Here is a 27,531-nt window from a genome sequence, read left to right as displayed (position 1 = left end):
TTGAATTACTAGAATCCTGCAGACCTCAGTTCCGGGGAAAGCACAGTGTGACCCGGTAGGAAAAATTGTTGCACCCCCTCCCCTTTTTGACTGATAGTTCAAACCACCGATCCTTTCCTTTGCCCTTTTAACGGAACTTTGGACTGCCTCCCCCTCTTTTACATTTTCTAGAGAAAACAAAACATTAACCACTACATTAGCATAGCAGTTGACACCAGAACTGTATTCAAATTGAAAACCAACAACATCTTCAACAGAATCCTTTTTGTTTCTGCTGTGACCCTGCTACAGCACAGGCATTGTCCCCAGCAGTAATTCTGCAATGCCGGTAAGAATAGCTGTGGTGCCTACTGGACTCACTCACCCCCGCGGCGCCCCACGCCGTTATTTGCTGGGCGGCAACTTACTAGACATCACTTTCGTGCCATCTAGATTTCAGCGCGTTCTGCTGCCTTGGAACTATTCGCATAACAGACTGCTACTGACGACCCACCCCCAGGCAACATCTTCTGAATTTTCATAATTTGAAAGAACTAGTAACATGTCCTCATCAGGAATTCAAAAGAAATTGCCACGGTCTCTTCGTTGTTTAAATGTTTTTACTGTTTTTGTTTTGTTGTATATATTTATATGTTATTAAAGTTTTATATTCCTACTACTTTGTTGGAGTGCTATATATTTTTAATGTGACACATAATTGTAAAAACTTTGATGTACAAAGAGTCATTCCTGGAATCTTCCGCTTCAGGCTCGGTCCCCTCCCCAATCACAATACAGGATGGTTTTCAGATAGTAGGAACACGTGTGGTGTGACGGATCTCATCGGGTGTGGGCCTTGATCTACTATAACTCCTTTGAAGAGGGGTGATTCTTTACAGCTGGGGCCATAAACTACATCTGCAGGGCTAGGTGATAGCCTGGACAATCGGACACAGAGGAAGAGGAGTGTCAGAGGGTGCGGTAGTGAATAGGGCGAAAGGGAGGTGTCGGGCGGGCACAGAGTGTGATTTTCAGGGAAGAGCAGCGCAGATGGGGGGAGGTTTATTGCCGATGCATAAGACAGAGAGCGGGGGTGACCAGTGCCTGGGGAAGATGCTTGCGAGGGTGGGGAGCCATGCTACGAATCGACAGCGTGCAGAGAGTGGGTCTGGTCAAGGCATCTAAAATGGCTGCCGTGCACGACAAAAGTGTGGCATTTCAATAAAGGCAAGATGGCGCAGACAATGTTTTTCAACACTTCCTCATTTCCTTCGAATCGAACGTTAACAGACGTTGGTGCATATTACCAAAGTTAAGCGATATTTATCGCTAACGATGCTTACCAACGAATTTTTTACCGCTAAGCATCGTCAGAAATTATCGAAGATAAACCTTGCTATTATCAAGGTTTATCGCAAATGCGATAATAAACGGCCGCAATGCATGAATATCGCTAAAAAGTCAGCGATATTCATGCATTACCGAGCTAATGCTCTTAGCCATGTTATCCACCTCCCATTGGATAACATGGCTAAGAACTGCTCAGGGCAGGTGTTACTTTTTGGAGATATTCGCGCTTAGCGCCAATATCTCAAAGTTGGTAATAGGAGATAGATATCTTGCATGTTGTAATGCAAATTATTGTGGTATATGGAACTCATACCATAATCTCTCAGGAAAGCAGAAACTGATCCTTTTGGGACCGCCTAAAAAGGCCTAGGGGGTGAGGGGTACTCTACTTTGCCCCCTTTTCACGTTCCGAACTATTTTATTTTACTCTCTTCTGTAATTACACAAAATAGCAGCGATAAGATGCATCGGAGACACACAGTGAGAGAAAGGAGGCCGGAGATGAAGAAGAGATGTCAAATACACATTGAAGATAATATAGTGGCAGAAGGGAAGTAAATATGAGTAAACTTACCATGTAACATAAAAATGTTGCACTCTATACTATAACTCTCATTTTATACTACAATCACTTCGCTACAACCTCATAAATTAAAAATAAAAATGAATAATGTCTCAAACAATTTTTGATTTCTAAATATAAATTTATTCTTCAGAATTTTCTAAATTTGAAAGAACTAGTAACATGTCCTCATCAGCAATTTCCTCATGAAAAGTCTGCAATGATGATTCTTGTAACTCTATGGTCTCCAAACATTCGATAAATTCGCCATCAACAGATTGATCAAAAAAATCATTCAAGTCATCTCCTCCTCGTGACAATATTTCATTATTGGTGCTGTCAATTTCAATCAATGTAGTGGAATCATTCAAGTCATCTCCTCGTGACAATATTTCATTATTGGTGCTCTCAATTTCAATCAATGTAGTGGAATCATTCAAGTCATCTCCTCCTTGTGACAATATTTCATTATTGGTGCTGTCCATTTCAATCAATCTAATGGAATCATACAAGCCATCTCCTCCTTGTGACAATATTTCATTATTGGTGCTCTCAATTTCAATCAATGTAGTGGAATCATTCAAGTCATCTCCTTGTGACAATATTTCATTATTGGTGCTGTCCATTTCAATCAATCTATGGAATCATACAAGTCATCTCCTCCTTGTGACAATATTTCATTATTGGTGCTCTCAATTTCAATCAATGTAGTGGACAATTCAAAAGAAATTGCCACGGTCTCTTCATTGTGAGCCATTTTATTTTGAAATTGCTTGCTGTAAATTGCAGAAAAAAATAATCACTTTCATTTATCGTTTTTAGTAATACATAATATTAAACTAACTTTATCAAGTATTTAGTATAACAGAAGGACTGCAAATAAATAACAGAAAACATTTTTCAAATTATCTTCAAGTGTACAACATAGTTCCCCTTACAAATTAACAACTCACCTTTTTAAAAGTAGGAGAAGTGTTAGTACTGTGTAAATCAAACACCAGAAATTCACCACCAAAAATTCCTCACAAATGTACCTCAGACAGTAGTATCACAAAATGGCTGTGGTTTCCTCTCATTTGACATATATACATAACCAATTAACTTTCATCACACACAAATACAAAACCAAAGTAACATTTTAATTGGTTCTAAATTTCAACACTTTCAAATGTGTTTTCCCCATGCAATTTTCCATAGGACATTTACATACGTCTACAGCCTGAATGGCTGAACGGAATTACACCAAACTTGGCAAAATGGTACATCAAACCTAAGAGGTCAGGAAGGATCTACTATGCCCCCTTATGCTCATTTCCCCCTTCGCTTTGGCCTCCTCTTGTCTCTCAATCCTACCGAGAGACAAGATGGCGGCCGCTACGGACTGTTTGGAATGTTGACAGACGCCGGAGAACCAATCAGCTTCGCAAAGCTCCGTAATGCGAAAAGTACGCGAAGCGGAGCGCTGTTACAGATATATATCTTTTTTTGAACGTTAATTTCTCAAAATCCACTGGAGCACACATATTGAGACCTAGCAAAGGCACATCGGGCTACCAGTCCCTAATATTTTACCAAGTTTCGTGCAAATCCATTCAGCCGTTCGATTATTATTATTATTTTTTTTTTTGCCCCGCGGGGCCCTTTTAAAACCTCCACATCAAACCTAGGGGTTCAGCGAGGATCTACTATGCCCCCTTATGGTCATTTGCCCCTTCGCTTTGGCCTCCTCTTGTCTCTCGATCCTACCGAGAGACAAGATGGCGGCCGCTACGGACTGTTTGGAATGTTGACAGACGCCGGAGAACCAATCAGCTTCGCTTCACAAAGCTCCGTTGCGCGAAAAGTCCGCGAACCGGAGCGCTGCCCGGTCCGCTGTTACAGATATATATCTTTTTTTAAACGTTAATTTCTCAAAATCCACTGTAGCACATATATTGAGACCTACAAAAGGCACATCGGGCTACCAGTCCCTACAATTTTGCCAAGTTTCGTGCAAATCCATTCAGCCGTTCGGGCTAAAAGTGAGGCCAACCGCCCTATGGAAAACTCAATGTTAAAAACACGTTTTGGGACCCCCCTTTTTTCTCAAACCCCCCTGGACGAACCCCCCCCCAATTTTCAGGGGCTGCTCAGAAACAAAATGTGCCATTTTCCTGAAAATTTCAGCCAATTCCGTCCACAAACGCCAAAGTTATTAGACATAGAATGTTCAAAAAACCCATAGAGAAAAAATCCTAACTATATATGCCTACTGGCGACCGCCAGTAGGTAATATATATATATATATATATATATATATATATATATATATATATATATATATATATATATATATATATATATATATATATATATATATATATATATATTACCTTCTGGCGTTCGCCAGTAGGTATATATAGTTAGGATTTTTTTGAATAGGGATTTCTGAAAATTCTATGTTGAATAACTTTGGCGTTGATGGACGGAATTGGCTGAAATTTTCAGGAAAATGGCACATTGTGTTTCTGAGCGTCCCCTGAAAGTTTGGGGGGGTTTCGTCAAGCGGGGGCCGAGAAAAAAGGGGGGTCCCAAAACATGTTTTTAACATTGAGTTTTCCATAGGGTGGTTGGACTTACTTTTAGCTCGAACGGCTGAATGGATTTCTATGAAACTTGGCAAAATTGTAGAGACTGTTTGCCCGATGTGCCTTTGCTAGGTCTCAAGATATGTGCTCCAGTGGATTTTGAGAAATTACTGTTTCAAAAAATATATATATCTGTGACAGCGTCCCGGTTAGCGCCCCGGTTCGCGTACCAGATGCGTAATGGAACTTCGCGAGGAGAAGCGGATTGGCTCTCCGGTGACTCTCAACATTCTAAACAGTCCGGAGCGGCCGCCATCTTGTCTCTCGGTAGGATCGAGAGACAAGCGGTGGAAATAAATGAAGGGGGAAATGAATGAAAGTGGCAAGGTAGACCCCTCCTGACCCCCTAGGATTAATGTGGGGGCTATTAAAGGGCCCCGCGGGGCAAAAAAATAAAATACATTTTTTTTCGATTTTTCGTGGTGGAAGCGCTACCCGGTACGCGAACTGGGTAGCTCTCCGGTAGCGTAACGGGAGTCCGCCATCTTGTGTTTCGGACGAATTTAGTCACAAGATGGAGGATAAACAATGTTGGGAATAGGTATAAGGGGGCACGGGAGACATATCCTGACCCCCTAGGTTTTCTGAGGGTGGCTGAGGAGGCCCATATATGTAAAAAAAAAACACCTTTTTTTTCAAATTTTCGCACGGTTAGCGCCCGGTCCGCGCACCGGGTAGCGTTCCGGAAAGCGTAACAAGGGGAAAACCAAGGGAAATAGTAAAATAATATTTTAGAGTGCTTTGAGGTAGGGTAGCTCTGAATAGAGCTGTTGTGTTGTGTGGGTGATGTAAGTACCAACATGTAGGTACCAATGAAGAGTCTAAAATTCAATGTACACCGTCTCCTCTGTAGATATTTTGTATGTTCTAATATGGGTTATTTAAATGTAAATGTGTGGAAAAGCACTTCATGCTTTAAAGCAATTGTATTTTTGAACTGATTGTTCTTTCCTCTTAGTCCTCCTCTTTGTTTTTTTTCCCCACACTCTTCTTCAGCATGATAGCTGATAAATTCGTTCCCTCAAAAAATGTATATACATAAAAAAATTATATTAAATACATATAAAATATATTTTTCCTTTAAAAGAAGAATACATTTTACAGCTTTGTCTATTTGCTATTAAAAAACCATTGAAATTCACTGAAAAAACCATAGGTTATAGACCATATATAGTTAGGAATTAGCATTTACAAAACCTTGAAAATTCACTGAAAAAACCATAGGTTATAGACCATATATAGTTAGGAATTAGCATTTACAAAACCTTATTTTACTCGCACAAAACCATTGAAATTCGCATATATAGTTAGTTGCACTAACTATATATCGCGCACCCGCAATCCACTGCTGATCATGTCACATATTACATCATTCATGACATGGTCAGTGACATCACTGATGACATCACTGATGACATCTCAAATGACATCACTGATGACATCACTGATGACAACATCCAGTGACTGTATGTTTCTGTAAAGTTAAAATATGTCTTACATATTGAAGAATGAGTGGATGTATAAGTGTCTGGATGAAGGATTTAGTAGGTGCATGACTGACTGTATGAGTGAGTGATTAAATGTGTCTCACTGAGTGCATGGGTTAGTGACTAAACTGTCTTAATTTGTGCATCATTATGTCTGTTGTTCTGTAAACTGCTGTATGTGTTGATCAGTAGCTATATGAGTAACTATATGGGTTATTGATTGGTTGCCCAAGTATTTGTGTGGGAGACTGGGTGTGTGTGTGGGTGGCTGGGAGGTGTATGACTCGGTGCATAGATGTGTGAGCAGTTGATTCACTAGATGTATGGGTTCAAAAGTGCATGTGGAAACAGCTGTATGGGCGGTTGACTGTGTGCATGAGTGTATTGGTGAGTGAATGGATATCTCAGTGCTACATGGCAAAGTAAGTACGTATGTAAAACACAGTACATGTGAGAGTTGACATATATAAATAACTGTGCATAAGAGCCAGTGAATGTGTGAGTGGCTGTATGGATCATTGTGAACTTGTATCAGGGATTGTATAAGAGAGTAAATATGTGTTAGTATATGTTTGAATAAGTAAGGTGTGTATAACTGTATAGTTGCGGAAATGGAGGTGTGATTGATTCTTTGCATGACTGACTAGGTGTGTGAGTAACTCCATGGATGAGTGACAGTCTGTGAGTGTCTGTTTACACTGAGTGTATCTAAGGTTATATTAGAGTCTGAAGAGGTTCATCGTATTATCACATGAATGATGTCATCAGTGATGTGATCAGTAATGTCAAATGAGATGTCATCAGTGATGTCATCAGTGATGTCATTTGAGATGTCATCAGTGATGTCATTTGAGATGTCATCAGTGATGTCATCAGTGATGTCACTGACCATGTCATGAATGATGTAATATGTAACATGATCAGCAGTGGATTGCGGGTGCGCGATATATAGTTAGTGCAACTAACTATATATGCGAATTTCAATGGTTTTGTGTGAGTAAAATAAGGTTTTGTAAATGCTAATTCCTAACTATATATGGTCTATAACCTATGGTTTTTTCAGTTAATTTTCAAGGTTTTGTAAATGCTAATTCCTAACTATATATGGTCTATAACCTATGGTTTTTTCAGTGAATATATATATATATATATATATATATATATATATATATATATATATATCCAAATCTCAAAGCTAAGAACTTGGAACACTTTTGGCCAAAATTGCTCCTAAGAACCAGGAGTAGACCGGACCAAAGTGCTCAACTATCTGCGCAAGGTGCATCGGCTGTCAGATTGAATTTGTGGCTTCTCCCTCTATGTTCTTCTCAGCAGCAGTAACGTCTATTTAGTGGTCTTTCTCCAAAGGGTTATCTAGCCTCATGGAGCTGTCTTCTGCTTTGCCTTGTCCCACTGGAGATTTTCAACTTCTAAAAAGAAACAAATTCAGAATGTAGAAATCTTCAGCAACAACGACCCTCCCTCCTGAGACACCTCTTTAGGCTGTGGCCCACTGAACTTTACCTTCTAATTTTTCTCAAAATTCATTCTAAATCCAAAGGTAAGTGCTGGCCATCCCCAATCCACTTCTTTTATCCGAAAAGAGCTTCATCACGGTTCGCCATAGTTTTCACCTTTGACACAGTCTCAGGCAACTAGATATCCACAGAAGGTGCTTTGTTTTGTCATGCACTAGTTTTCAATAAAAATACAATAAAAACGTATTAAAATGTACTCTTCGTTTCTAAATTGGTTTGGAATATTCCTTGTGTTTTCACTCCATAACTGTTTGTGTTCCATAAATACTATTCACATTACCTCTTAGTTAAGCCTGATCTCTTTTGCTCCAAGCTACTCAGGGTTGAGCCAGGTTAATTTATTGACTTTTTGTGGTGTTCCCTGCAAAGGATAGTTGTCATTGCTGGACGAGGGCTCACACCCCAGTCAACCAACAACCACATTTTTCACGGGGAAGGAGAAGATAGAGAAATTTGATAGAGTGGAAGCCTGACATTTGTGGGTGATATGTTCATGTTGGTATACAATATCTATCTTGTGTTTATCTTTCTAAGGGAAAGTCAGGAGTCACTAATATGAGAGAATATTACAGGTAAATATTCAACTATTGTGCCATCAAAGAGACACAGGATAAAATGTCCACTTATACTTAAGGCAGTTTACATATTTGGAAGGACTCCTCACAGTTCATGGAAGTCCCAGCAACTGGTTTAAAGGGATTCATGACTTGTCCCTATCTTTGTCTTTAATCAATTCTTTCCCAACTTTGATCACATCACCTCTATCAGATTGTTTATGGGAGTACAGATAATCAATGCTTCCATAGTGCTGAGTCCTTGAGGAGGTATAAAGTGGTCCATAAATGGCAATCATGTGATTTCCATGAACATTCATTTTTTCCTTGGAGCATGATTTCAAACCATTCAACAAACATTTCGGAATTTTTTGGTCGATGTATTTAGAGGCATTCCCATTGAGAATTAATCAGTGTTTGGAGGGTCACATTTAATGTCCCATTTAAGTGATTTTGGTCTCAAAGATAAAAAGATGTTCTCATATTATTGCTTTCAAATGACAAATCTGTATAGATCATAATATTGCTTAACCCAGATGTGAATTGTTCATTATGAAACACTACCTGCATGACCTGCCTCACCTATTCATGGCATTGAGCTTCACATTACAACCATGTTAACCATTTCACTCATATCAACAGTTACATTCTCATGTAATTTATCTCTGTCTTCAGCCACTGTCCGTCGGAACTGGAAAGCTGCCTATGTCACATCCATTCTAAAAAAAACATACTCAGATCCTACTGACCATGCAAACTACCGTCCTATCTCTCTCCTTCCTTTGATAGGCAAAACTGCTGAATCCTACGTAAATAAACAGCAGTCATCCTATCTGGAGGCTCATTCCCTGTTGGACGCCTCTCAGTCAGGCTTTCGTCCTTTACACATTACAGAAACCACTCTTGTAGCGGTAACAGACTTTCTGAGTCTTTCTTTGGACGCCAGTAAGCCAGTCATGCTGGTTCTTCTCGATCTGTTGGCGGCCTTTAATACCATGTCACATCCTATTCTGATCCAACGTCTCTAGGAGAAAGGAATACATCGCACCGCCTTACATTGGTTTACCGACTTTTTCAAAGACAACACTCAAACTATCTCTTTTGGCCCTTTTCATTCTAAGACTTTGTCCCTGAGTAAGGGAGTTCCTTAGGACTCTGCCTTAAGTCCAAATCTTTTTAACATTTATGTCGCTCCCCTTACTCGGCTAGTTAATTCATATGGCTTCAAAATACTTTCTTATGCAGATGATACTCAGCTGGTCATCTCTTTTGGTCAATACATGGTGGATGGGAAACAGTACTTTACCTCCTGCATGAGAATAATTGCCAAGTGGATGTCCCTAAACTGTCTGGAATAGAATGGGGTAAGACTGAGATACTACTCTTTGGCAAACCACATCTTCACTGGACTGTGGACTGGTGGCCTGCGGAGCTTAGCTCTGCCCCCTCTCCCAGAAGCACAGTAGAGAACTTGGGTATTCTCTTTGATAACAAGCTATCGATGAAGGACCATGTGACATTCACATGTGCAATGTGTGTTTCTGGACAATGCACCTTCGTAGGAGGATTTTCCAGTGGCTGTCACTGGCCTCTCAGAAGATTCTCATCTAGGCCCTGATTATCAGTCGCCTGGACTATGAAAATGCGCTCATGGTTGATTCAAGTGCACCTCTTCATGCAAAGATGCAGGTGGTACAAAATACCGCAGCCTGACTGGTTGATAAACAGCAACTGGGCACCTCTCCAGTCCCCCTGCTCAGAGCCTTGCATTGGCATCCCATAAAGAAGAGATCAATGTTCAAACTCCTCTGCCTGACGTATGAAGCTCTGGCAGGTAAGGGGCCCAAATACCAGCAGGAGAAATTGGTTCCTTATCTTCCTTGATAGAAACCTTAGATCAAGAAATCAGTTCCTTCCCTGTCCTCAACACATTTGCACATATAAGTACGGTGGATGGGCTTTTACTTACCTTGCCCCTTACCACTGAAATAAACGCCTCTTTGTGATTAGGTCTTGCACTAATTTGTAGATTTAAAAAAACTTCTAAACACTTGGCGGTTTTAATGACATCTCCTCACTTTTCTGTTATCCCAGTGCAGTGATGCCCCTTCGGGGACAAGTCTAGTGATATACCAAATATTCATTAACATAGCATAACATTGAAAACAAGCAATCATAGGCCTCGGCATGATGTGTTTAGGATGGATGATTAATGTGGATGAAATCTATGGGCCATTTGCAATTCTAAAGGAGGTTGAAAGAAAACATGCACCTTCGTAGGAGGATTTTCCAGTGGCTGTCACTGGCCTCTCAGAAGATTCTCATCTAGGCCCTGATTATCAGTCGCCTGGACTATGAAAATGCGCTCATGGTTGATTCAAGTGCACCTCTTCATGCAAAGATGCAGGTGGTACAAAATACAGCAGCCTGACTGGTTGATAAACAGCAACTGGGCACCTCTCCAGTCCCCCTGCTCAGAGCCTTGCATTGGCATCCCATAAAGAAGAGATCAATGTTCAAACTCCTCTGCCTGACGTATGAAGCTCTGGCAGGTAAGGGGCCCAAATACCAGCAGGAGAAATTGGTTCCTTATCTTCCTTGATAGAAACCTTAGATCAAGAAATCAGTTCCTTCCCTGTCCTCAACACATTTGCACATATAAGTACGGTGGATGGGCTTTTACTTACCTTGCCCCTTACCACTGAAATAAACGCCTCTTTGTGATTAGGTCTTGCACTAATTTGTAGATTTAAAAAAACTTCTAAACACTTGGCGGTTTTAATGACATCTCCTCACTTTTCTGTTATCCCAGTGCAGTGATGCCCCTTCGGGGACAAGTCTAGTGATATACCAAATATTCATTAACATAGCATAACATTGAAAACAAGCAATCATAGGCCTCGGCATGATGTGTTTAGGATGGATGATTAATGTGGATGAAATCTATGGGCCATTTGCAATTCTAAAGGAGGTTGAAAGAAAACATGCACCTTCGTAGGAGGATTTTCCAGTGGCTGTCACTGGCCTCTCAGAAGATTCTCATCTAGGCCCTGATTATCAGTCGCCTGGACTATGAAAATGCACTCATGGTTGATTCAAGTGCACCTCTTCATGCAAAGATGCAGGTGGTACAAAATACAGCAGCCTGACTGGTTGATAAACAGCAACTGGGCACCTCTCCAGTCCCCCTGCTCAGAGCCTTGCATTGGCATCCCATAAAGAAGAGATCAATGTTCAAACTCCTCTGCCTGACGTATGAAGCTCTGGCAGGTAAGGGGCCCAAATACCAGCAGGAGAAATTGGTTCCTTATCTTCCTTGATAGAAACCTTAGATCAAGAAATCAGTTCCTTCCCTGTCCTCAACACATTTGCACATATAAGTACGGTGGATGGGCTTTTACTTACCTTGCCCCTTACCACTGAAATAAACGCCTCTTTGTGATTAGGTCTTGCACTAATTTGTAGATTTAAAAAAACTTCTAAACTGCCTGAAACTGAAAATGGACAAAACGAAAGTGCTGATCTTCGGCAATAACCCCTCCCCATGGAATAACTTGTGGTGGCCAGCTGAACTAGGACCCTCACCACACTGAGCGACCATGCAAGGAACCTGGGCATATTACTGGACTGCAAGCTAACCATGAGATCCCAAATCAAATAGTCTCCTCCACCTGCTACCTCACACGTCGCATGCTACAAAAAATCTTCAACTGGCTCCCATCAACACCAGACATGCCGTCACCATCACCAGTCGTTTGGACTATGGCAATGCACTTCATGCAGGAATCACCACCCACCCCCTAAAGAGACATCACACCATTCAGAAATCTGCAGCCAGACTAATCCTGGACCTCCTCAAAAGGACCTACATCACCACTCACCTCAGGAAAATCCACCAGCTCCCCATACAGAAGAGTTGCCAAATCACAATGTTGAGTCACACCTACAAGGCCCTGCACAACCAAGGTCATCAACTGCTGCTTTAACTTCCAACAGCCCTTCAGACATCTGTGATCCGTCTCCTTGTACCTCACTCACACTTCTCGCATTCACCGTAGCAACAGCGGAGAACGTTCCTTCTCCTGCCTCATCGTGAAATCCTGGAATGAATTTGTCCTGGAGTCAAGCTAGCCTGGCTGATTATGGGTGATGCCCTGAAACCGGTCCCAGGATGCTTGTTACAAGTCCAGGGAGAAGCTGGCCTGGTAGTTCAGGTTAGACTGTTATCACGGGGAACAGGGTCAAGACTAATTTGTATATGGCTGGGCCTGAACTGGAATGGCGAGCAAAAACATGATGGATTTAGACCCAGATCTCTGTATTGTGATGATTGCATGACATTGTGCAGCATTCTGTCCATCAATTGTTCTTTTTGCTATGGTAGACTCAGGCACACACCTTATCACTATGGCGCTAAGATGTGTTTCTTTTTAGGTCTCGTGCAGCGAAGACCTTATGTCGCTCTTTTCGGGAATGTGGACAGGAGAGGGTGCACGAGCGCAGAGCTGCTCAGTTTTGACCTCGTGAGCGCGCACGGCGCCGTGCCCCTCTCCTGCCTCATTCCCTTGCGCAAACACTCACTCATGCATGCGCACATACACACACTGCATACACACACGCACCCTCCCTTAAACAAACACACGCGCACACAGACAGACACACGCACGCACAGACACACTCAAACAGACACACACGCGTACACCCCACCCCCACTCACCCCTCCTCTCCCTCAACACACTTACCTGTTCTGGCGGTGCTCGGCGGCGGTTCTGCCTCTCGGGCGGGCGGCGGTAGCGCTTCCCGGCCGCTCTTCACCCGGTCCCTCATCTCGGGACCGGGACTGAATCCGGAGACTTCGTGGCTCTCTCCGCGATGGGGCGGGACTTCCGGTTGGGGCCGCGATGGGATTCGCCGGCTGCCCAACCACTTCCGGGTCGTCGCAGGCAGAGCGGCGGCCCGGCGGGGACTTTTTCCATCTTCTCCCCCATTTCGCCATCGACCTAATGCCATTGGAACACTTTACACGAGCACCAGGTACGTTAAAAGGACACATTCATTTTTTAGTATCTATGCCGACTTTTTTCTATCCTTTCAGGCCTTGGAACTCTTGGGTGCACCCCTGCTCTTCTGTTTGTGTTCATGTTTTTTCTTTGTAGCCCTTCACCCCATATCGGAGACATTTTCGGGCTCCCCGTCGGTTCGGCAGTCTTGAGCAGCTGCCGTTTTTTACCATCTTTTCTAAATAAAAGCGCGGGCTGACACACACGAGAGGGGGGAGGGGCTGAATCCTTTGAGCCCTATGGGTATTGCGCGCCTGCTGTATATGCATGCTTCACTAATGGGTGTGCTCCGGCCTCTCTAAAAGGAAAAGTTTGCCTTAGTTTTTGGGTACAAGTTTTTCCAGTTGCTACTGCTGTGTTTTGTGTATGTTTCCTTTCTTGTAACAGCCCGTCTCACGAGTTAAAAAGGCCCGAAGGAAGGAGGCACCTCAGACTTCCTGGATTATGCCTGACACTGCAGCAATACTAGTGTTGCTAGTTTTGGCTTCCCTCTAGCTCCGGCATGGTCTCTAGAGTGATGTTTCACATCCTACAGCCTCGTCCACTGTCCCTCGCTTATGCCTCAGAGAATGACCAGCCCTGGGGCACGCACATACCGCATCCTTCTATTAAGTGAGCCTGGCTCAGATTAAGGGGCAGATTTACAACCCCCTTGCACCACTTTTGCATCACTTTTAACATGGGAAAAGTGACGCAAAGGTGGTGCAAGGGGCTTGGAAATCTGCCCCTAAGTGTTTGGCGCTGCCCTGGTTCTGTAGGACTTCTGAGGGATTGCGGAGCCGATCTTGGATACTGCTTGGCCTCCTCTTCCCTTTCTAATACAGATTTGTTTAGAGAAGATGTAGCATTCTCCTAATGAAATAACAGTAGGCAGGTATGTTATGCTATGACTGAAATCTAGTCAGAAATATGATTTTTCCTAAACCGCTTTCATTTAAATTGGCTTTTATACGAAGAACAAGCAAGTGAAGGCACTTCCGCAGGATGGAGCTGCATTTCAACTGTGTCAGATTGAAGGCTTGTATATATCGTTAAAGGATGCTCAATGAGATACCTGTCCTTTGATAGGTTTATTTATTTAACTGAATTTGATTTACTTAAATAAAACGCTGGGCTTACATAATGTTTTTTTGAGTTGCGGCGGCCGTTGATGTTGCCACATAGAGTGCTCTGCCCCATACTTAAGTATGCATTGTGGACCAGAACACTGATGCAGTTTTAGTATGTGTAGTTAGCTGGATTGTTTTTTTCAAGTTTCAATATTCATCCTGTTTTACCTTTATGTATTTACAAATATTTCTTAAAGTCTGATTGATTTATCATGCATTTTATATCTTGACTTTATTGAACAGTGTTCACTTGTTTTGTTCGTTTATGTGTGAAAATGGGGGAAAGCAGGAAATATTGTACCGTGGTTTAAATGTAATCTGTGTCACTTGGAAATCTGGGGTGCTCAAAACCCTTTAGTTATGTTTTGACTAAAGTATGTGATCCTAGACGAGTCACTTTGCTTCAGTGTGCCTCATTTTTAGGTCGAGCCTAGATAGTGCATGCGCTGTCTGCAAGATCTGTAGTAATGAATAAAACTACTTTATTCCCACCCCCTGCTCACCATTAGCTCACTACAGTGTCGCTTTCGTATGCTCTTTCCTTACTGGAAATGAAGCTGATACCTCACTTCCGTTCAGCACACAGGAGCACCGGCCAAGTACAGTCTTCGTACAATTACAGTGCTTCTCGGTTGTTTGGGTGAACTCTTTTTCCTTTGTAGCCCTTGACCCCATACCAGAGACATTTTGATAAGTTACAATTCACCCTTGGTGCAGATGAGGATGCTTTCACCACTTCACTGCTACTTTTTTTGATTTTTTATGTCGTGCCTAATAGACAGTGAAAGCTGTATAGTTGACAGTGACCTATGAATTTACAGCCTACCCATTCCCTACTGTTGGTTGGATTATCACTGATTTGTTTACTTCTTCAATAACATGTTTTACTTTCTCGTGTTTGTCCTTCCCTATAAACTATAGAATCCCTAACATTATTGTCATTAATTGGCAGATTTGTATCTTTCAACTATTTGCTTTTAAGAAACTACTCTTTTTATGTAAGCACTCAGGAGTTCATGTTTTTTAGCTGCCCCCTTGAAGTTGCTCCTTCATCAGCCACATGCTAATGAATATTATTTGAAGAGGGGTTTTGCAATGCAATAGGTCTCGTATTTGTAAGTTTGGCTCTATTGGCATTATAAATGACAATTCCTTTTATTTATACGTTTTGAAAACCTATAAGTGGTGCGTAAAAACGCACTTTGTACTTATAGTCCTTGCTTACAAGAAGCAAAGCTGTCAGTAAAAGAGACGCTTCTGGTAACCAACGACTAAGTACAAAATTATGTTTACGCACCGCTTGATATTTTCAAAACACATAAATAAAAGGCATTGTCATTTACAATGTCAATAACTGAAGCTCTTGCAAATGCGAGACCTATTGCATTGAAAATGCTTGGTTTTTTTTGGTGGAGTTTTATATAGCGCGAACTAGACCCGAACCGAATCAGGTTTACATAGCACAATTTACGTTTTTATTTTTTAACATGAGGACACACTTTCATTTTTAGGCACGGGGAGATTAAGTGATTTGCCCAGAATCACAGGAGGTTTTGGCGTCGTTACCGAGACTCGAACCCAGATTCAGTGTTTTTTGAAAATCTTGGTCTTCGTGTGAATGATTACTTCATATGCTAGCATTGCAGTAAAACAAGCAGTTACAATTTTCCCAAAAGAGGACAGATAAACAATTGTGCATTATCTAAATGGAAATGTGATTTTGCTGTAAAATGAGCAAATATATAATTTATTTACAAAGTATGTAAACCAAGCTGCATTCTGTGGAGAATTGTCATTTTGTTCGGTATGCATTTCAGTAATAAGGGATGTCGTTATTTTCCTCACATGGTACGTCTCATTAGGAATGGTGGGCAGAGAGATTCGCAAATTCCCAACTTTGAATTCTAAATATTACTGAAATCAGTGAGAAGCTGGGATAATTGGTGCAGTTGTTTCTGATGGCCTAGTTTTTCAAAAATAGATCCCTGAAAGAAACAAGAGAGAAGAAAATGATATGAATTTCTGATCGGTGTGTACACCAATTTCGACAAGGTTCAGGTGTCGCTTGATTTTATTCACGCACTCTTCTGTTTTTTGCATCACTGGCATATTATATTGAATCAGGTTGCAGGTGCATCTAGTTAGTCATATTGACACATGCTGATTTGTTCCTAGTTTGCCTTTCAAATGAATTGTTACTGAAAATGTTAATAAGGACACATCAGCTTTTTAACCATATACAAATGCATGAACTAGTGACTTCCACTGAACTGGCAGCACAACATGTTTCTAAGACTTTGATTTTGGGCTGCACCTTAATAGACCGTTAAGTGAATTTCAGACACACTATGTGAACCAGATATACGTCTTAAGGCTTAGAACGTGAGAATCTTTTTGCTAAACGTGTCTCTCATATGTTTTTACACAATGGGAATAAGAACGAAAAGTGTAAGAAATGTCATCTCTTTCTTGACTAATGGTAATGAGTGGGTGAGAAGAACATGTTGTATAGTGCAGCAGTTATTAACCTTTTGACTTCTGTAGACACCTACTGATTATTCTAAGCTGATGATCCTGGCTTAAGAAATTCCTATCATTTATTCCTCAGAAAAAACACTTAACTTCACAAATAGGCATATGTGTAACAAATACATATAATATGGAATATGTTCTTTAATTGACAAGAGAATTAAAAAAAAATCGAAATTGTAATTTTAGTTGCATGGTTAGAGCTTTTAAAAAAGTGGTTTTATCTAAAAAAGAAAACAACGATATGCCAGGTCCCCGCATATTGCTTTATCTTTTTTGCCCCTAATGAAGTCTCCCTCTTTTTTGGCACATACTGGTACTTAAATTGAGGTCAACAATAATCTATACTACTCTTTTCTTCACTGACGCTGCTTTCTTAAATCAAGCTAATGTTACCAGTGGAGCAGCGTAATTTAGGCGGCGTATATTAAATAACTAATGTATCCATGTGATATAATGTGACTAATGAAGTGAAGTGCACTTAAAGCCATATGGAATCCTTTGCAATGTAATCTCGACATTTAAATATATGTGTGAACACTAGTGTTTCTCTTAATGGAATGACACATTACAATTATCATGTACTTACATGCTGTTAAATCCCCAGTTACAATTAGGGAACCAATTCAAAGCATTTAGGTTTGGGGAATGTTGGATAAATGGGAAGTCAAATGGTCAAAAAAGAGAAGTCCTAAATGATTAGTTGCGGAACCACCTTCTAGAGGAGATGGAGGGCCAGGTACCATGATTTTACCTTTATGAGAAGTGTCTAGTGGAGGTTACGTTCATGTACCATGGAGTTGATGTGATTTTACAGCATTTACAATTGATTTCCTTAAGTTGAGAGAGAAACCTCTGGGACTGTATAAACAGTTCATGCGGTCTGTGAAAATTTCAAAGGTGTTGTGACTGATTTGAATATTCTGTTTGATATTGTGGTTCTAAGTGATTTGTATATAGATGTAAGACATCTACAGAGAGCCCTGAAAGGGAACCACTAAGGCATCATTTGACCAATGGTCCATCACCCTGGTAATGAGAAAGAACAAACAGGTGACGATATTGCTGAAGTGTCACCCCAAGATATTGATTGGGTTAAGATTGATTGTACTACTCAGGAACCTAAAGAGACAAAACATATATATTATGAGAGGCTTGTACAAGCGTTCAAAAAAGTATAGTGGGATGGAAATGTTAGAACCCAAGGATATGGGACATTTTGTGTCTGGCTGTGTCTACAGCGATCCTTGACCTTGCCTGGTAGGTCGCTCCCCCCCACTGCAGCTCCGCCTGCACTCCCGCAGTCGCCTGCTGCCGCCGCTGAAGTCGAGGCCCTCCACCACCTGCAGGCTACCACCTGCGCCTCATCCCTGGTGGCCTTTGGTGGCCTTAGGTTTGCATCTGCCATCTGTTGTGCCTGTACTCTGTCTGCCCGTCTATCTCCTGTACTCCGCTGCCCTTGTTCTGTTCACCCATTCATCTTTTGCGCCTGTACTCTGTCTGACCGTCTCGCTCCTGTAATCTGCTGCCCTCGTTCTGTACATCCGCTCCTCTTTTGTTCTCCCATGCCCCCCGCTCGCCGCTGCGACCTCCTTTACTTCTGTGCCCCCACTGCCCGGTCTGCTCTGTACCCCTTTTGCCTGTTTCCTACCCACAACTACTCCGCTTCCCTGCTCACGTTCCCCGCCGCTGCTTCCCCTGCGGCCCCGCCCCCTGGAAAACAACAATGACCACAACTCCTCCACCCTGATCGACAACCTCGCCAACCTTGGATTAAAACAGCTCGTCACGACGCCGACCCACATCGCCGGTCACACGCTTGATGCCATCTTCTCCTCGAACCCCCACGTCGCCTTCAGCCACGCCTCCGAACTGACCTGGACAGACCACCATTGCATCCACTTCACCTTCCGTAAACCCTGCACACACCACCGCACCTTACAGATCCCCGCTGATGCTGGGGCAAAGTCACTGAAGAACAACTACAGACAAACCTCGCACTCAACCCACCGACTAACCCCACCAACCCCGACGATGGTGCACGCACCCTCAGACGCTAGATGGACGACTGCGCCAACACCTTAGCACCACTGAAAAAGCCAACCAACAGAGATACCAGCAAGAGAGCCAGCTGGTTCACCTTGGAACTCCTAGCATCAAAGGGCACCTGCCGGAAATTGGAGAACAAATGGCACAGTGACAAGACGCTGGACAGCTGAGCTGCCCACAAAGACACCATCCGCAACCACCACCACCTCATCAGGACCGCCAAAAGGACCTCCTTCAAAGACCGCAATGACAACAACGCACACAACACCAAGGAGCTCTTCAACATCGTGAAGGATCTCTCCAACCCCAGCTCCAGCGCCAACGACATCCCGCCATCGCAAGCCCTGTGCGACTCCCTCGCCACCTTCTTTCACCGCAAGATAACCAACATCCATGACAGCTTCAACCCCCGGACGACCCCTACAGGCCTCAACATGCCGGACCCACTGCACCCCATCGACCACGACTCCCTGACTACCTGGGCCAACGTGAGCATCGACGACACAATCAAGACCATGGGCACAATCCACCCCGGCTCCCCGTCTGACCCTCTCCCACACAACATCTTCAACAAAGCCGGCAGCTCCATCGCATCCCACCTGCGCAGTATCATCAACCTCTCCTTCGAGACCGCTACCTTCCCTGAGAGCTGGAAGCACGCCGAGATCAACACCCTACTGAAGAAACCCAAGGCGGACCCGAGCGACCTCAAGAATTTCCGCCCCCATCTCCCTGCTTCCGTTCCCAGCAAAGGTCCTCGAGAAGATAGTTAACACCCAGCTCACCATTCACCTCGAAGACAACAGCATCCTGGACCCATCCCAATCAGGATTCTGCAGCAACCACAGCACCGAGACCGCCCTCATCTCCGCAACAGATGACATCAGGATCCTGCTAGACAACGGCGAGACGGCGGCCCTCATACTCCTGTACCTCTCCGCCACCTTCGACACCGTCTGCCACCGCACACTATGCACACGCCTCCACGACGCAGGGATCCGGGACAAGGCCATGGACTGGACCACCTCCTTCCTCTCCTGCAGAACTCAGAGAGTCTGCCTCCCCCGTTCCGGTCCGAAGCCTCCGAGATCCTCTGCAACATCCAACAGGGATCCTCCCTTATCCCGACACTGTTCAACGTCTACATGCCTCCACTCGAATGCATCGCCCAACAGCACGTCCTCAACATAATCTCCTACTCCGACGACACGCAGCTGATCCTCTTCCTTACCAAGGACCCCACCCCACCACCAAATCCAACCTCCACCAGGGAATAAAGGCTGTCGTCGACTGGATGAAGGAAAGCCGACTTAAGCTGAACTCAGACAAGATGGAGAGCCTCATCCTCGGGCCCAACAGTTGTGCGCTTTACAAATTAACTGATTGATTGATTGATTGATAGGTTCATGACAGGTTTGAGACCTGAGATTAGCATGATGATTCAACACCATCTGATATGCTGACAGAATAATTTAGCTGATGAGATTTTTCAAAGATGAAATTGATATGAGACAGAAAAAAGTTTATGGGGAATCTTAGGGTGTTGCATATGAAAGCTGCTCGGAGGGGATGTCAAGGTCCTCCATTTGTAGTGATTGCACCTCCTATGCGGAGAGATTATCAGGAGGGAGTCCCAACCACACAGGGTGGAGTTGGACTTCAATGTCAATGTAGGGGTAGAGGAGTTCCCATTGATCCAAGTACTGGAATTTATGTAGCCACATTGAAAAGTCCAACCCATCCACCTACTGTAACAGGTTAGTGCATTGGAAGGTTGAATGCAGTATTAGTCCAGCAAATAAAGGGTAGAATCCAGGGTTTGTGCCTCAACCGAATAATAATCCTATGCAGTTGGAGAATGTACCCAGACTAAGAGTCCCAAATGTTTATGTACCCCAAGACCCAGTGATGCTGGTGCAACAATCCCCTATTCTGCAGTAGGCTGTTGCTGGTGTCAGATGTGCTTTGAATTAGAATCCGAAGGTCAATTAGAATTAATGTCAGGGTACCAAACCTATGTTCAAGACCTTTGAGAATTTTGGGGCTGATCAATCAGCCTGATAATGCCTGAGTGGGGAGGATGATTGCGTACTTGGTTCAATCCTGGAGGTAGACCCAAGTGGCCCATATGTAGATGGTGAGGTAAAAGGCCACACTATATTTTTTGTTTGATGCTTGTGTTACCCGTTCTTGTGGAAACTGTGGAAGTTTCAGACCTATCACTCTCGGGAAAGGTGTTGGAGTTGCTAATCAACAAACGAGAAACCCTATCACTGAGAAAGTCCCTGTTAGAATAGGGAATTTTGAGGATAATCACCAATTTGTGGTCTGTGACTCAAGTCCTGTGAGTCTGTAAGGGTGTGATTTATTGCGCTATTTAAATTGCACCATTTACTGTACTCTGAGAGATGTGGAGTCTCAGACGATGAGGACATGGCTTTTAAGATGGTTAATCACACCCCTACTGTTAAGATATACCATATGATTACAAATGAAGACCTGCTTTTAGTCCTTAGAGATACAGTGAAGGTTGAGGTTTGGGACTTTTCAGGAAAGGACATCGGACTCATTAAAAGAGCTGAGCCTCTCGGTATACAGATAAAGCCAAATGCAGAATTTTGTAGAACCCCTCAGTATAATTTGTCCCCGAAACGATTGCTGGATAACTCAGTTAATTAAGTCAATGATTCAACAAGGTATACTAAAGAAGATCAGAAGGAGTCCATATATCGCATTGATTATGGGTCTGCAGAAGCCTATCTGTAAGTACTGCATTGTGCAGGCTTCATGCAAAATTAATTATATTGTAGTTCTTTGTTGTCCATAGGCACCGGATCCTGCTGTAAAACTGTTTCAGATTCCATGTAAGGCTGAGTGGTTTTTCATCCAGATTCTTAAAAATTTTCAACCAGTTTCTTAAAAATAATCTGGAGTCTCTCGTCATGCCTTTTAACACTGTCCTGGTCCAGCATATTGACCACTTGTTGATTGTGTCAAATACTTGTGAAGCTTGCACTGCTAAATCACTTGGCCAAGAATGGTCATAAAGTGTCCCCTGCTAAGTTGAAATACTGTAGGATTGTCAAGTTTTTTTTATTTTTTATTTTATAACACCCTGCGCCTATATCCATTGGCGAGCGAGGTAGCAGAGAAGAAGGGACGGGAGGGAAGGGGGAGAGAGAAGTGGGCGGCGGATAGGGGAAACATAATCAACATCATTAATAAACAATGAGTAAAGAAGTACAATACGTGCTGATATCATAGTGGTAGTAAATGTTACTCCTTCTTTTCCCCTGAGTCTGCTGTGGTGGTGAGGAGCATCATCTGCAGTATATGCAGATATATCGGGCATGTGAGTTCATGGGACACTCCTGACAGGTGCTAAGTTACCATCTTTTCTCAAACTTGGGTAAGGTGTGACTGATGACTGCTGTCAATTTTTCTATCTCCAATAAGCTTATGTAGCCAATCTGTATGCATTGGGATGTGAGGTTCTGTAATTCTCGAGACTGACTCCATTTTATATTGTGCCACGATTTTTGTGTTTCCCTCACGTAGGCCGGTGAAGGTAGCCCGGCGTACAAAGTGGCCTGGCCTTCTTAGTCCATGTATACATTAACTTGGTTTCTTTCTGACTCTGGAATGAACTGTAAGAAACTGACCTCTTCACCTGAAACTGACCTCGCAAAGCCAATTTCCCTGATCGATCTTTGTCTGAGATTGCCAATCAATGTTCAGGACATCGTTAACTTTTAGTTTCCTTGCATATGCCTTATCTGGTTCAGCATATATTACTGTTTCTTTTTTATGTTTCTTCATTACATGGGTTATGCTTTCAATTATAGGTTTGTCCGGCTTTTGGAGATTGAATTTGGGACATTCCTAATGAATAACTTTTGGGTTAGGATACTGTACATGTAATCATGCCATGCCCTGCAGTGCCAACTAAATCAGATTAACCTTTGTGAACTATGTAATTATAATGTTTTGTCCATATCCTGCTAAAATCCCAAAGGCTACTCACTTGCTGACCCTCCAGATTTTCCATTTGTTAAGGAATGTAATTGGTACAACTCCCTTACATGCCTGGGGCAGGATGAAGAGCATATAAGACGTGAAGTAAGACCATTCTAGCAGACTGCCTCATTCAGTTGCTAAGGCTTCTGTGTGACGTAGTCTCACTCATTTGAGTTTAATAAAGATGTTCTTTTTATATTCCAGCTTCTGTCAACTTCTTTGTATTAGTGAGACCCCTGAGAAGGAGTTCATATTTTTTCAAATGGCGCGGCCAACGCGGGCCTCATCAGAGAAGTGGCTATCTGAGGAGTGATCTTGTCAGAAGACAGAAATCTACTGAGGAGGACAGGACAGGACTCTACTAAGGAGGTACTCTGTAAACAGAGGTTCTGGGGATTCTTTGTCTCTGCAGCCCAGTATATTTCTGATCTTCCTGATTTTGATCCTCCACATGATGTCACTCCTGACTGAGAACCTTTTTGGCGTGAGTATTTTAAAAAAAAAAGACCGTTAGGTCATTAAGAACTTGGCAGTTAGAATTTGGACAACTATTTGTTTGGTATAGCTTTGGAATTTTGGAATTTGTGTTGGCCAACTTTGGATTTGTATAGGTTTGTACATGCGAATTGCAATTCGTGTAGGCAGGTAATGAGGAGACTTTTCTCTACTTTGTATAAGATTTGAACGGTGCAACGTACGGAGAGTACCTTAAGCACTATTTTGATTATAATATTTGCTTATTCTGCAGTATTTTTGGCATACCTGTTTTCAAGTTCACATCAGAGAATGTGTTGCTTTTTGAAAGGTACCATAGTGTGATGTGAAGTAAATTAGCCGGCTCCCCTAGAGGGAAAACCTAAATAGGTTTAGGTATAAAAACATATTTCTTCCTTGGTGATTCTGTATCCCCAGGGAATTAAAATATGGACATAATACATACAAGGATCCTCTGTTCTGTGCAATTTTATGAATGGAGATGTGCAGAGCGATTTTTGGTGTTCTGCCAGCCAAAGCTAGTGAATTGAGTGTATCTTGGCTTCTTGGAAATAAAGGTCTGGGGGCTGTTTTTGCAGTTTTTTGGAACACTATTGAGAAGCGCTTCTTGTAAATATGACTTACAACTAGTATTTACAAATGGTTTGGTTTAAGTACAGTCTGTGGGCTGTCCTTTGTATCTGTCTTGAGTATTGATCTGTGGGTTAAATGTGTGTTTAAATGTCTATGTGGTTTTCCCATTAGTGCAACTTCTGTAAGTAAATAGCGATGGTGCTATTTATGAAATAAATGACTAAAAGCGCGCTGTATTGTGTGACCTGAGTATTTGACCCCTTTCTGTTTATGTCTGAAATGAGCTCAATGTGTGTTTGTGGTTTTTTCTTGATGTTTTCAGTCTGTTATGCAAAATGTTAGTTAATTAATATTAATCAGAAATGAAATAAAAATCCAGAAATGAACCATGTGATATGCTAAAATAGTTATATCTTGCTATTTAATTTATAGAGTAAGCAATTATGCACATGTACAATGCTCTAAAGATAAAATTAAAATTCACATTCACTAGGAATAAAAAAGCCCTCAAAAACGAAATTGTGTGTTTTGCAAAAAATAAACTTACAGCATTTTCCTTAGATACATTGTATTAGATTTTAACAGGCAAACACATCATCTGAATACATTGGATTTTGCTGTATTGCACACGCATTTTGAAACTTGAAATGTCTTAGTTTTAGTTTTAAATAGACAGCCACTGTGCCCACGTTTTCAACACTAAAAACAGCTGTTGCTGCCGCTAAGCAAGCAACACGAAGCAATCACGAATGGACAGGAATGTTTACTCAGTCAGGACTTTCCCAGTTAAACACAGGTGAACCTTTGCATTTCAGAATAGTGTTTTAAAAAGGTTACAAAAATAAGGTTTATTATTTTGTATTACAGGAAAACATTTCAATTAAGGGTTTCCTTTCTTTAAGCATTTTTTGTAAGCACATTTTTGGTTCTAATATTAAAATCACTGTCCTTTTAAATAAAAGTGGTGTAAAAATGTGTCATGTTTCAAGTTAGGCTTATGTGTTTAGGCTTGTGAATGAATGCGTCTAAATATGATAGGCAAGGGATGCAGCTTGCTATTATATGTGGAATTATTAAAAATGGTTTTATTAAAAGAAAAATTACTAATCATGGAAAAAATATTTTTTTTTAAATGAGTGCTTTTAAAATCGTTTTTTAATATTTATAAAGCTTAATACTCATACTATGACCTCCTAGCATTAAAATGTAATTTAAGTTGTGTAGAACTGCAAAAATGAGAACATTTGCATATGGAATTTCACTTGGCGCAGGCGTAAAAAACTCATTTTCCTAAGGATTTACATGAGATATGTCTAATGTCCAATCTTTGCAATCTGTACAGAACATTCTGAGGATGATTAATATGTAGCACAATTATAGGATATTTATTTTTAAGTGCCACAAATATCAAAGTCGAATTTGGGTAAATAGACTGTTTAAACAGCATTTTTTTCATTTAGAGTAGCTTTTAAAGTGCCTTAGGCTTTAGTAAATGCATACATTTAGGTATAATACAAATTTGCAGGTTGTTCTCATTTGGGGTTGCTCTTAATGGCTCAGTGAGCCAATATGCCCGGTGCAGAGGTTTGAGTTTAATATCAGGGTTGAAGGTTTTAACTCTAGCTGGACCTACTAAGACGTTCATCCATTTAATGTTGATGAAATGAATACCATTGCATAGGGCGGTAACAAGCATTTGTTTTAAAGTTGGTATGTTGTGTTGTTGTGTTCTGTGAATTATTCATAGTAGATGTTTTTGAGTCTGGGAATAGGAGTGGATTGTGGCACCTAAAGGGAGTAATATATATGGTATGTGGTTTTGGATAGGGTTGGTTATTGCAGGTTAGAAAGAGTTGGGAAGGCTTTTTTTTCTTTGACAGCTTCAGAGTGAGGAGCCTCGGAGTGCACAAGGCAGATTTTGACCTTAAGGTCTGTCAGGTGGGGGTTAGGAGTAAGTGAAAACAGATGTTCTGCTGAGGTGGTATTCTTAGCTCTTGGAGGACTGTGCTAGGCTTTCATGTATGTCGACATCTGCAGCCTATTAAATCAGGGCCTTGTCTCCGAAAAGTGCATTCCTGAGCGGCCTCGCTCAAAGCAGGGCCTAAAAGGGGGTGATGCCTTTGTGTTTCTGTTTTTGAAAAATGATGTCCATGTAAGTTGCTTTCATTTAACAGAACAAGAAATGTTGCTTTAGTTTTAGAAGATGGTTGGTTACAGTTGATATTTTGTGTGTTATGTGAAGTGTCAGCAGTATGTTGAAGCAAGATGTGGTTTTTGTATGACTCCTTTGAAAAAGAAATGTTTGTGTGTTTTTCACGTTTTTGCATTTTTGTCCTTCTATGAATAGTTCCTGTTGGTCCTGTGTGTCAGAAGCGACACAGTAAGTCGTATTTGACAGCCGATCTCCACTTACTGGTGATCTGCTGTCAAAAGGAGGGTGCATAAAGTAAAACAAAGTTTCATTTTAATTTTAAGCCTGACAAATTAAGCAGGCCCGAATATTGGGTTTTGGGCTGCATGAAGTGCGTGCGTCACCACTCATTTACATGTGCTATTGTAATTTGTCTATGCTTTTTGTGCTTGGTATACAGCACGTATATCTGATGGCTTGACATGTGTGTTTTTTATTTTATGTATGTTTTTGTTTTATGTTGCTGCTTTTGATACTATTACAAGTTCCCCTGTGTTGTGAAGGGTTTTGCATGACGATGCGTATCGCTGCACAACAGTTGGGTGGATTTGCTCTGATACTAAATTTCACAGATGTGATATTTTCATGCTGTGAACAAGACAGACAACACTTCACCAGTGTATGTCAATTTGGCTATAATAGTATTGAAGAAAAATAAAAGAGATATACAGGATCAAAGTGTGTCACCTGCAGTTAGTCACGTTACTGCCCCTTCCCTCAAGGAACAGGCAGCCCTAGATTTATGTTTCCTTGATTGAACCTAAGGATGAAATTATAGATCTGTGACTCTTGTACAAAGTGACCTAATTTCTATATTGCATTAGTCTGCGTCCTAAGTAGTGTATGGCTTTGTTCCTCAAAGGAAACCAGGTTTCATTTTTCCCTGAAGAAGGAACTGGAACATTAGTTGAGATTACCGTATATGGTGTAGCGGCCAGCGGTAGAGTTAAAATTTGTGTACTATTTTGACTTTAATGTATCACCCATACTCTTGGTGTTGTGTCACAAACTTGACTATCACCTGAGTAATTTCTTGGTCTTCCTATTGATTTTTCTTTTGCCGCTTCTCCTCTTGATCGATGTCGCATTGTGCCTAGTTATTGGGGATTTAAGCTGTGTCCTAGTCCCATTTCCCTTTTCGGTATTCCTTTCACCAGTCAGCCCATTTATTATTATTGGTGTATTGTTCAGGTTCACACTTCTAGACTGCAGTAATATACCTGGGACCCCCATATTATGTATAATTCCCTTTTGTATGACCAGACTGGTTTTCAAGAATTTTTTTCAGGCCTACTTTGATGTTTTCCAGTCTGACTGTCAGGGTAATGATGGACTGGTTAACTGACTTGATACTACAGTAAGACAAGTTTTCCACCTCAATAGGAGATACCTTACGTTTATTTCTTCAAAC

This window comes from Lissotriton helveticus, chromosome 4_1 (genome assembly GCF_964261635.1).
Source record: "Lissotriton helveticus chromosome 4_1, aLisHel1.1, whole genome shotgun sequence".
NCBI lineage: Eukaryota > Metazoa > Chordata > Amphibia > Caudata > Salamandridae > Lissotriton > Lissotriton helveticus.
The sequence above is the reverse complement of the archived record's forward strand: the minus strand, read 5'-3'. Positions refer to the sequence as shown.